General features: G+C 36.2%; 1 long non-coding RNA gene across 3 annotated transcripts in view; it reads right to left on the bottom strand.

Annotated features, from left to right (window-relative positions):
- Nucleotides 1-7402: 7402 nt before the first annotated feature.
- LOC126176920 (uncharacterized) overlaps nt 7403-10920 on the bottom strand; it is a 133428-nt gene continuing 129910 nt past the window's right edge. For 2 of the 3 annotated variants that reach the window (XR_007535707.1, XR_007535706.1), the window contains one exon: nt 7403-10167. This is a non-coding gene — a long non-coding RNA (uncharacterized LOC126176920). The remainder of the gene's footprint in view (nt 10168-10920) is intronic. The other variant, XR_007535708.1, reaches the window with a different exon arrangement.

The raw sequence follows: 10920 nt of genomic DNA, 5'->3' as shown, positions 1-10920 counted from the left end.
ATACTTTTAGTTACTTAGGGTCACCTGCCAATCTTCGTACCATTCGGATATCTCTTCTAAATCGTTTAGCCATTTGTTTTGATCTTCTGATGACTTTATTAGTCGATAAACAACAGCATCATCTGCAAACAACCCAAGGTGGCTGCTCAGATTGTCTCCCAAATCGTTTATACAGATAATGAACATCAAAAGTGCCTATAACACTACCTTGGAATATGCCAGAAATCACTTCTGTTTTACTTGATGACTTTCCGTCAATTACTATGAACTGTGACAAGAAATCACAAATCCAGTGAAATAACTGAGTCGATATTCCATAAGCATAACTTTAACTGTGAGAGTCTTTTTTTTTGTGCCTATCTGCAACTCAACATCTCTGCTATATGGTGAGTAGCATCATTGTCTGCTCACATATGCTAAGAGATGCATCAGTAGTTTTGTTACCATTGCCAATGGAATTAATACGTATCTGTGTTGTCTAGTACAAAAAATTTTCCAAAAAGCAAGTTACTAATGTTTGTGCAGCTGTCCATCTTACAGATCATAGGTAACTGTGGGGGAAGCCTTTACATGTATGTTGTTTAAAGTGTATGTGTAACATTCACTCTATTCAGTCAAATAAAAATATAAAGCAGTTTGTTAATTGTTAAAAGTTTCCTTTGAGTGATAGGAACATAAATGCATGACATCGTGGAGTGTAATATACAAGAACAGTTGTTGCAGCCATCACTGCAGTCATAATGTAGCAAAAATGGTGCTAGGAGGATATGAACAAGTTGCACCAGAGGACTATGGAGACTACAGTGTCAACAAAAGTGACAGCTATGACTCTATTCGGTATTGAAGTTTGCTTTATCACAGTTGCCAGTTGGTCAGGGCAAAGAGACTTTAGATGATGTGTTTTGACAGCAGTTAATATATCTACTATATTTACGTTGCATATGTTTGTTTCCATTGTTGTACAGAGAAATTAAAGTCTTTTACGTAGGGGAACTATCATTTTTGAGCATGTCAGAGACATTTGTAAAACATGGACTTAAATGTGCCAATAGTCTGAAGTCTCAGGATAATTAAAATTGAGCATGGTGGTAACTTTTCCAGTCATTCTTCTTTAAATATGGTAGGATATATATATTTATAAAGTATTTCTGAGTAACTGAAACTTCAGTCTGATATTGCCTCTGCATATTTGGCAACAACCAAGTGGTGCTTGTCAAAATTCCAGTGATATTCATTGTTGCAATTTAATTTAGTGTGGTCATACTCAAAGATAGAGCTGAATAATAATTTAAGAATTTGCCCATGATTTAGCTTCCATTGCCCAGTCCTGTGTAAACAAGGCCTCAGTCTCCTCTCACCTGTTTGCTTCTCCTGATTCTCCTCTGCCCAATGTGTCACCTTCCTGGACACTGACTTCCACCTCTTTGACAAGCTCGATCCATACTTCTGTCCATATCATGCCACTATCAGCAGTACCAGCATTTTGACAGCGATAAATACAACATCAAAAAGTCAGTGCCATATACTCTGACCAATCATGGATGGTTCATCTGCAGTGACGAGAATACCCTTGGCTGCACTGTATCCTCACACTCACAAGAACCAGCTGCAATGACCACTCCACTCATTGCCCAGTATTGTCCTAGATGGGATCAACTGAACCTTGTCCTTCACCTGGGAGTTGACTATTTACCATTGTATGAGGGAACTACAAACACCCAATCTAGAATCCTCCCCACCTCTACTATAGCATATTCCACTGCCCATCAAATCCACGCAATATCCTGGTAGCGTATTTCCTTTTTCTTTGACAATAGGAGGCAGCAGTGCCTTGAACACTCTTGGGTTTGTAACACGTATTCCCTTTACAAATTTGTGTTTGGTTTAAGGTGTGCTTCCTCCAATCGTGAACAGATTTGTAATTACCATGTGCACTGACTGAGAGCTGAAAATCCATGTTTGTTTTGTGGCATGTTTTGTGTGTGATGAATGGACACGAGCAATTGATTTAGGTGGTACATTAATTTTTTTAGCTTTTCACTTTTTTTTTTACAGTAAATTATGTAATACTCGACGGAGTCTGTAGCTTTGACAAATCAGATCCAGATGTGGTGAAAAATTTTATATGTTCAGCATTTGAATTCTTTTCAAAGATATCAGTACTTCGTTGCCAGTGGGCTTTAATATTGTGAACAGAATTGTCAGGGTTTTCATTAATGATAGTTATGCTGGTTTCTTCTTGATTTGTTGGGAAATTAAATGTTTCTGCTCATTTAATAAAACAGACATATTGAATTTGGCGTCTTGCATTGTATTGACATACATTACAGTTTGGAATTTTCTCATAACTTCATAACTGGTTATCGATCGTCTTAAATAACGTCATAATTGCTTTCCCACTACCAATGCCAAAGAGTTTAACATGAAATATGCAGAGAAGTAACCTACTGTCAGCAATTACAATTCGTAAGGCTGTGGTCAGAGTAACGCCGATATTTGTGGACTCCGCTGCCAACTGGCATCGTCCAGTTTTGTCAAATTAGAACACCACTACTTGCGCGGCCACAATGTAGCTGATCTCATCACCAGAACGTACAGATTTTGGACAACAATCAGTGAAATTTAAGTCGGTTTCTTTTTTCAGTCATAATGGCCAACACAATATTAAACATGACTGTGGGAAACTGATAAGTTTGGTCAAAGGAGTAGTTTGTGTCATCCTGAGGATGAAAAATATAATTGGAATATAGCTCAGAATCTATGGACTGAAATCGCAGTTTGTTGGAAACCACAAGTAGGCAAAATCTTTATAGGAAATTTTAGGTGTAGATTATAACCTAGAAAAACAATTTGTGAAGTGACGAGGATGGTGCATCTTATGACCGAAGTGTATTGTAGTGGATCTTTTGGGTTGTGGTAGGTGGACATTAGCTGTCTACAAGTTATTGTTGCTGCTTACTGGCGTTTTTATGCCAGTAGGCTGCTTATTTTGTTCCATGAAGTGGTTTTCAAATCTGGTGCAAGTATGTGTTTACAGTGCTTTAGGTGTTCAGAGTATCAAATTCCAGACTTTGTGTTCGTCTTTCACACCTCTTCTGAATGGCAGTCATTGACAGTTAAGTGAAATATGTCTGCACAGTTTGAAATAAATTCAGCAAAATAGATTTCTTGTGCTTACCTGGAGGTGATTGGAGATGTGTTAAAAAATCAGATACTCGCATTAAAGATGCCAATCTGGCTCAAGTAAAACTATAAGTGACACTTTGATATTTGACATCTGGTGATTACGTCTTTCCAATGATTAGGTCTATACTGCATTCTGAAAAGCACAGTTTCAAAGCTTTTGTGTGATGTATAAGATGTTATTTTCCATGCCCTAAATACTAATTTAAAAGCCAATTTATTCACTCGTGACCCCAAATACTATGAAATTTTTAATTTATTCTACATTGAATTTTGGAAGTATGCTTCGTGCAAGTGCCCTAAAAGGCACTGTAATATAGTTGATTTTTTAAAATTAAAAGCTACACAGAATCTGAAATAATGTGGCTACCAGAAATCTTATTACTTCGTTTCTCAAATCCACTGGACAAGTGCTCAAAGAGCAGTGAAGTTTCCAGCACTAGACTCTGATTATCTCAATATACCTACTGCCAGTATTGCATTAATATTCAGTTTTTAGAATAAAGTGAGCTACTGTGAAACTGCAAATCTACTTTTACTTAATTAAATAATACTTGCATACTCACACACAAATTGTATCCATTCATAATATAACAGAACCTTTATGCAGCAAAGTCGCCACCATGGCATGATAAACCATACTCTGAACAACATGTTTTGGAGAGATCCTTAGTGCGGTGTATCATTGAAACTACATGTTTTTGTTATACGTGAGTACCTCATAAAACCTCTCTGGTAATTCCAGCAACTGAAGACAGTGTGTACAGTATTCAGAATGTTCTTTTTGGGAAAGATATAGCTCATTCGGCGTCTGTTTTAATAGTGAGCACCGCATTGAGCACTCGTCTCCAAGCACAGAGGCATCGTGGTATCCATGCCACCCGAGGGGGTTAAAATCTAACCTACTTCATAAATAGAGCAAGGACGCTGACTTTCCAAAATGTCGGTGGGTGCTTATCAATGGTGGAGTGTAGTATATGTTTTCTGGGGAGTCTCAATATTGTTTAAAATGATTTATAATCTTTTATGAACATTGCCTGTGTCATGCAGATCTGTGCTGTGATAAAGTAAAATATACCACTACTATAAGCATACGTTGAATGCCCTAGCTTAGTCGGTAAGACAGCTTAGTAGAAAGCAACAAAAATGAGATCAGTCTCTTGTTCGAATGTGCTAGGACGAACCCACAGACCCATAGGTGTAATGTATGTGATACAGGCCTTGCAGAATTTTTGGGTGTTGGGTACAGGTGTGTGTGTGTGTGTGTGTGTGTGTGTGTGTGTGTGTGTGTGTGTCAATTGATCGTTGTAATGAAAAATTGCTCTGATCTAATCTAACAGTAGATGTCAGGAATTTTTTTGAGAGAATTGGGTTCTATGTGTGGTGGTAGAGGGAAGGGGCCTTCTCTCAATATTAAACAATGGAAAATCCAGTCTGGAAGAATGACAGTATATGAAACAGATAGATTGCTTCTCACCGTATAGCATAGATGTTGAGTCGCAGACCTGCACAACGAAAAGACCACTAAACATGTTAAGCTTTCGGACATAAGACTTTCTTCTGAAATAGACAACATACACTCACATTCGTGCTAATGCAGCTCACACACACACACACACACACACACACACACACACACACACACGACCATTGTCTCTGGTTGCTGAGGTCAGACCTGTCGATATTATTTATTATTACTGAGGAATGGGTCATTTTGCTGAGACTGCAGTAACATTGGCTCAGAATCGATGGAGCAAACTGTTGGGCAGCTAGGTAGGTTTCACTGTTCCACACAATTTTGATGAAGCTGCCAGTTATCCATGGTGCCTTGACATTTTGAATCTGTCTTCTTTGGTGTAAACAGGCGAAAGCATAGTGAATTCCTCCATTTAACCCGCCGCTGGTGCATTCGTGGTGTATTCACAAGTAACTGTGTATCTGTGACTGGAATAAGCTTTTACGTAACTATGCCCTCCGTAGTGATAACACAGATTTTTGATATTGGATTGATGATTCTTCTTTAATTAATTAGCAGAAAAATGCTGATTACATAGATGATATATTCTGTGTTGTGGTATCCAAGTGAAACCTGTCCTGTTTGATGTTTTGTGGCAGTCAAATTTCTACAGATACCTTGACCCATGGTGTCTGCAGAGTTGTAGGTTTCATTGTGGGACATCAAATGACTCATAGAAATGCAATGTTCTTAAGCAGATTTGTTGGATTGGAGACTAGTATGTCACTGGTGATCTACAACACACTTGTGAAGGGTATATGTTCTTTTGTCCTGTGTAAGACTTGTTGCATTTATCTGGAATCCTATAAATTCTTGGTCTGTGTGGTTGCTATGTTATCTTTGCTAGAGCTCAAAACCTCTGAAGTTTTGACTGGAAGGAGAAAACATTATTTGAACTTAGTGTATCCTAATTACTTTACTTATTCTAGTGGAAACTTTCCGATTCGTTACTGACAGGCTGTTGTCGTGAAACTCTTATCATTATCTTCTTCCTTGTAGTTTATATGTATTGGTAGCACCCTCTTCATCTGATAGCACACATTTAGTTTGGAGATGTTACTATTCTGTTTGCAGGTTATCTGTGTTTGAAATGCTTTGAGCTTCATGTACCATTGTCTGGAGAATGGTCGTTGTCTGTCAGTAATGCTAGTTGATCACATGCGAGTATGAATTATCAGTGTACTTTAAATGCACCACATGCCCGATAGTACTGTGATCTGATACTCTTATGTTACACCAAGACTTGTAAAAAGGGCATGCAGCCACATTCTTCCATCTCCATTGTAAATATTATGTTACAAAGTATCAAATTAAGAAGATGTAAAAACCACTGCGACCATCCTTACTGTAAAATCTACCTGTACATGTGTCATTAACATTTCATGAAAATACCATGGGTTTTAAAAATAATGATCAGAGTGCCTGTTTCACAAAGCCCTTCATAAAAAGTTTTACCATTGTGTGGAACAAGTGTGATACATAAAGTCCATTGTTAAATATAAAATTTGGAATGAGAGGTGATGAAATGGTAGGCCAGAATTTTAGGTACTTTGATATTTAATGGTAAAAGAAAATTCTATAGACCTACTTGATGTACCTACTCAAACACCAACTTCTGCCACTTCAAAAGTTAGTATTTCTCTCGCCAACTGACAATCTACAAATCTCAAAATGGGATCCCGTACTCTTGGTACCAGTAACATGACCAATCATAACAGAAATTAAAGATTCTCACATTTAACACAACAGTGAAACACAGGATGTACCAAAACTCAGTACTTAATGTTCTTATTGTTACTAATAAGATAAGTGTTCTTTTACTTGCAGTACTTGTTGATTAATGTCATACTGCATTCTGTTATTGAATATCCTGTGTTGAAAAAGCTAGGACCAGGATATTCAGAAAATTGAAATTAATATTACACACGTTTTTCTGTAGATGCAGTTGCAATATATTCAGAACTTTTTCTGTTATAACACCAAAAACTGAGATAGCTTCTTCACATAACAATTAAACTTTCTACAATTTGTCATTACTGAAAATCCACAAAATTAGTAACAATTTCTGTGATGTGAAAATGAATTAAGTCACACTCCTCATCTCAATTTATACAAACCAAAACCTTACTATTTATCAGTTCATAAAAAGTAGCGCATTAATTCATCATCCATGTAGTTTCACTTCTCCTTACCATCACTCCACTCGACTCTGCTTTAGTCTGTAATGGCTGCGCTGTCCATAATATGTTAAACTCTAACCTCCTTCCTTCCTTCCTTCGACTTGACTCCTGCTTCTTCTTCTTCTTCTTCTTCTTCTTCTTCTTCTTCTTCGTTTGATAACCCAGTCCACTCTCAATATTTCTCATCCAGTAGCTCTTGTCCATCACCTGGTGCTGCCCTCTAGTGGATGAATGGAAGTCATCTAATATTCGATTTGCAATTACCTCTTTCTGTTTCACCTGCCTCTTTATTTTTACCAGGGTCACACTCTTGATCACTTGAAAAAAATACTTTATTTAACTGGTTCCTCTTCAGCTACACTTTTCGAATAGTGTGTTCCAAACTTCACCTTGACTATACAAGTATTGACCTGAAGGAATGACTATGTTTCATTGTCCGCCCCACCGTAGCTGAGTGGACAGCACGCTGACTTGTCATGTTGCGTGGGGGGGGGGGGGGGGGTTGATTCTCATTTGAATTTTCTCCACTCAGGGACTGAGTGTTTGTGTCATCTCCATCATCACCATTTCATCCTCATCGATGTGCAAGTCGCTGAAGAGTGATGTCACCTCAAAATACTTGAACCAGGCGATCAGGTCTACCCGCCGGGAGGCCCTTGCCACATGATGTTTCATTACATTGCATGGAAAGCTACTGAAGCTCCCTCAGCAGTGAGACGATTTTCTTCTTCTTTTGCAGTGACACTATTCTCATGTTTTGTGCAAAAAGACATCATACTTTGTGACAAAGCTATGCTTGAAACTGCTAACTTGTGTTTCTTAACGTTAATGTATTGCAGAACATCATATTGACTCCCATTGTGGACTCAAGAAGTACTTTTACACAGTGCGCAAAATAAGTTATCGCTTTACTATTCTAATTTCAGAAATGGGAACTTCGCTTTAGTCAGTAAATATGTACTTTCTTTTTGGCATTTATATGAAATGTTTGCAATATGCAACATCAAGTAAGGTTAGATGTGACTCTTTAAATCCATTAAAACCACATTTTTAAATGTGGTGAGCTGAAGCAATAGGCAATGCACAAAGAAAGTGGAAGTGATGAACTGCTTGCCATGTGAAAGCTTTAAGTAGTACCAACAAAAGGATTTCAAAAATCATCCCTGGTTTAATTTGGTTTAATCAACAGGAGTATTTTCTTTATTCTTTGGGTATGATCACGTTTATTCTCCTTTTGGTTATGCTACATCTCTCTTGAAAATGCACCTTTCAAAATATAAGGGACAGTTAATGAGAAACAGGACAGTATATGCCCTGGTGTGTATTTTGTCTGGACAAGGGAACACTTGAGCTAAAATAAAGGATGATCTGATAAAATACAGGACATCTTCACACAGTGCCAGATATTATCTCCAGGCAAAATTTGCACACACGTAAGGTCACTTAAAACAGAAATCTTACTAAACTGTACACTCAACTCCAAAAATGGCAGCTTACTAGATACACAGGAAGCATATACAAATAAAATAAAGAAGGAAAAATTACATTTACCTTTACATAAAAAATACATTTATCTCTACATAAAAAGAAATTTGAATTGGAAGCTTCACGTACACGTTTCTGCAACACTTATATACTCGTACAACATGACTTCTCAATTACTAGCTTCACATTTCTTTTTTTAATTTTGATTTTCATATGCACAAAAACTAGTCCAAATTGCGTAAAGGAAGTTGATTTCAGTAATATGCATGTTCGTCCAGTTATCTTCAATTACTTCATCTAAAAGACACTTGCACTACAAAACCATATTTCAGAGCACTTCAAAACAGCCATGCCCTCATTTGCAACCTATGGCAACAAGGAATCTGTTGTTTAGCTCTCACTGATTGCCTTGGTTCACTGGTCACTTCTTAAATTTTTCAGTTGTTATTATACATAATGGAACAGAGAAAAAAATCAAAAAGAAAAATGTAATTTATGTTTGCTTGCACAAGACATACAGAACAAATTCAGCAAAAATGCTTCCCCATACCCATTCTATTCCTACATTAGTACTTTTGAGAAGTCAGGAATTGTTAATAGTCAGCAACAACATGATTTCAGTTAATATTGTTTATTGTCAACCATTTCCATTAATTTTCATTATACCAACACATTTTTTCATTTACATAACTATTGATTGTAACTCTTATATTTTTCTTATATCCATCAGGTTCGCTGTCGGAACATCTCAAAGTTATCTTACCCCTTGCTGTAAATAAGTACTGTTCGGCCTAATGAATATGAACGGTTGTGAAATGAATATGGATGTGCAGAACTGAAAACATTCATATTCAGTCCACAACTGTTCAGCACACATACACAATTTTCAACTTCTTATCAAAGGCATTTGAAACATTAATACCCATGTTGTGGAGATAATGAGTTGTAGATAGGCACAACGAAAAGCCTTAGCAAATATGCGTTTTATATATAGCTTGAGACACACAGCCCGTAAAAGTTTTATTACTGGTGTGGTCTCATAAACATCCACTTTCATTTACCTATGTACCTGTAAACCGATAAACAGTTCGCCTCCTCTGATCAAAATCCATTTCAAAATGTAATGGAGACAGTAAATAAGGTTTTTAAAGTATATGAAGTTCCAGTTTGATGTTTTCTATTCACAACAATATTAATTTTATGAATAGATTTTCCATAATAATCACTGTCCATTTGCTGACAATAGGTTTACACTATGACAATTCATCAATCTTAACATTCTAATTTTCATAAAATAATCTAGGGCATACCCACATTCTTTTAAATAAAACATAATTTTTCCCATATATGACCAAATTCATTAATAAAGCATAATAATTCCTTAAATACAGTCAGTATTCAAACATATTACTCTCTATTGAAGTAGAAAGAACATGAATATGAAACACATTAAATGTTGTTACTATCAGTACTTTCTATTTTGAAACTGTAAATTTCAACTTCATTTAAGAAAACTTGAGATTACTTTTCACTTTCCAGTAATACATGTGAATAAATTTTCCATGTTATAGTGATATTATTCTGAATAAAGTTTAGCACTTGTGCACTTATTACTGAACGGAGAGAGAACAGAATGACAGAAGAAGGTAACATGGAAAGATGAAATGCAGAAGAATGAAAAACAGAAAATAGTTCAGTACCTTGTGATAGCCAGATAAATATCTTGAAAAGGATTCATGAACCCCTTAGGGCTCACATGCTAATGTTCATTCAAATCACCGTCGCCTTTTGCATCATCTGTTTCTATTAAAGAAATGATATTTGCATGTACTTGTGATACATCTTTCCCTCAAAATTTTAACAAAATAAAGCATTGACACACAAACCATTTTCCTTTTAACACATTTCTTTGCAACTTTGCATGTAAACCTACTGCCTTGTATGCTGTACACAAATTACCCCACATTATAATTTCCAGTATCCTCAAACAGTTAACAAAATAATAATGATTTCCAATACCAGTAAAGTTAAATAGAACTCAGTCATTATGAGACAGAATCAACATCATGAAACTTTCATCATTTACCTTACAGATGTTTTCAATATGTCCATCTGCTAACTCCTTATGTTTGCTGTCATACTCTTTCTTTAGTAACATTAAATGGGTTATCTTCCACATTTTGTTACTTTCAGCAGCATATAAGCCTACATTAGGTGGAATCTTCTCAATGACAGAACTATCTGTCTCTTTACTTGACTCTTTTTTTTTGTATAAGTAAATTACTGTCCTCACATAATGATTCCTGTATTTGGGTGTTCTATACTTTAAAGATTCACATCCTCTTTAGACAAACCAGTAGTTTCTAATTTAACCAGTCCCATATATTCCTCATCCCATATATCAAATATATTTTTGCATGGTCTCTTTGTACTAACATACCTTCTACTTTCTTTTAATTCAAACACCTCACCATTACTATTTTGTACTACACATGTACTGTTCACTCTGTCTCTGTTTACTAAATCATCTTTCTGCTTTATCATTTTACACAACCT

Source organism: Schistocerca cancellata, chromosome 3 (assembly GCF_023864275.1).
Source record: "Schistocerca cancellata isolate TAMUIC-IGC-003103 chromosome 3, iqSchCanc2.1, whole genome shotgun sequence".
Classification (NCBI taxonomy): Eukaryota; Metazoa; Arthropoda; class Insecta; order Orthoptera; family Acrididae; genus Schistocerca; species Schistocerca cancellata.
This window is presented reverse-complemented; position numbering and strand designations above follow the sequence as displayed.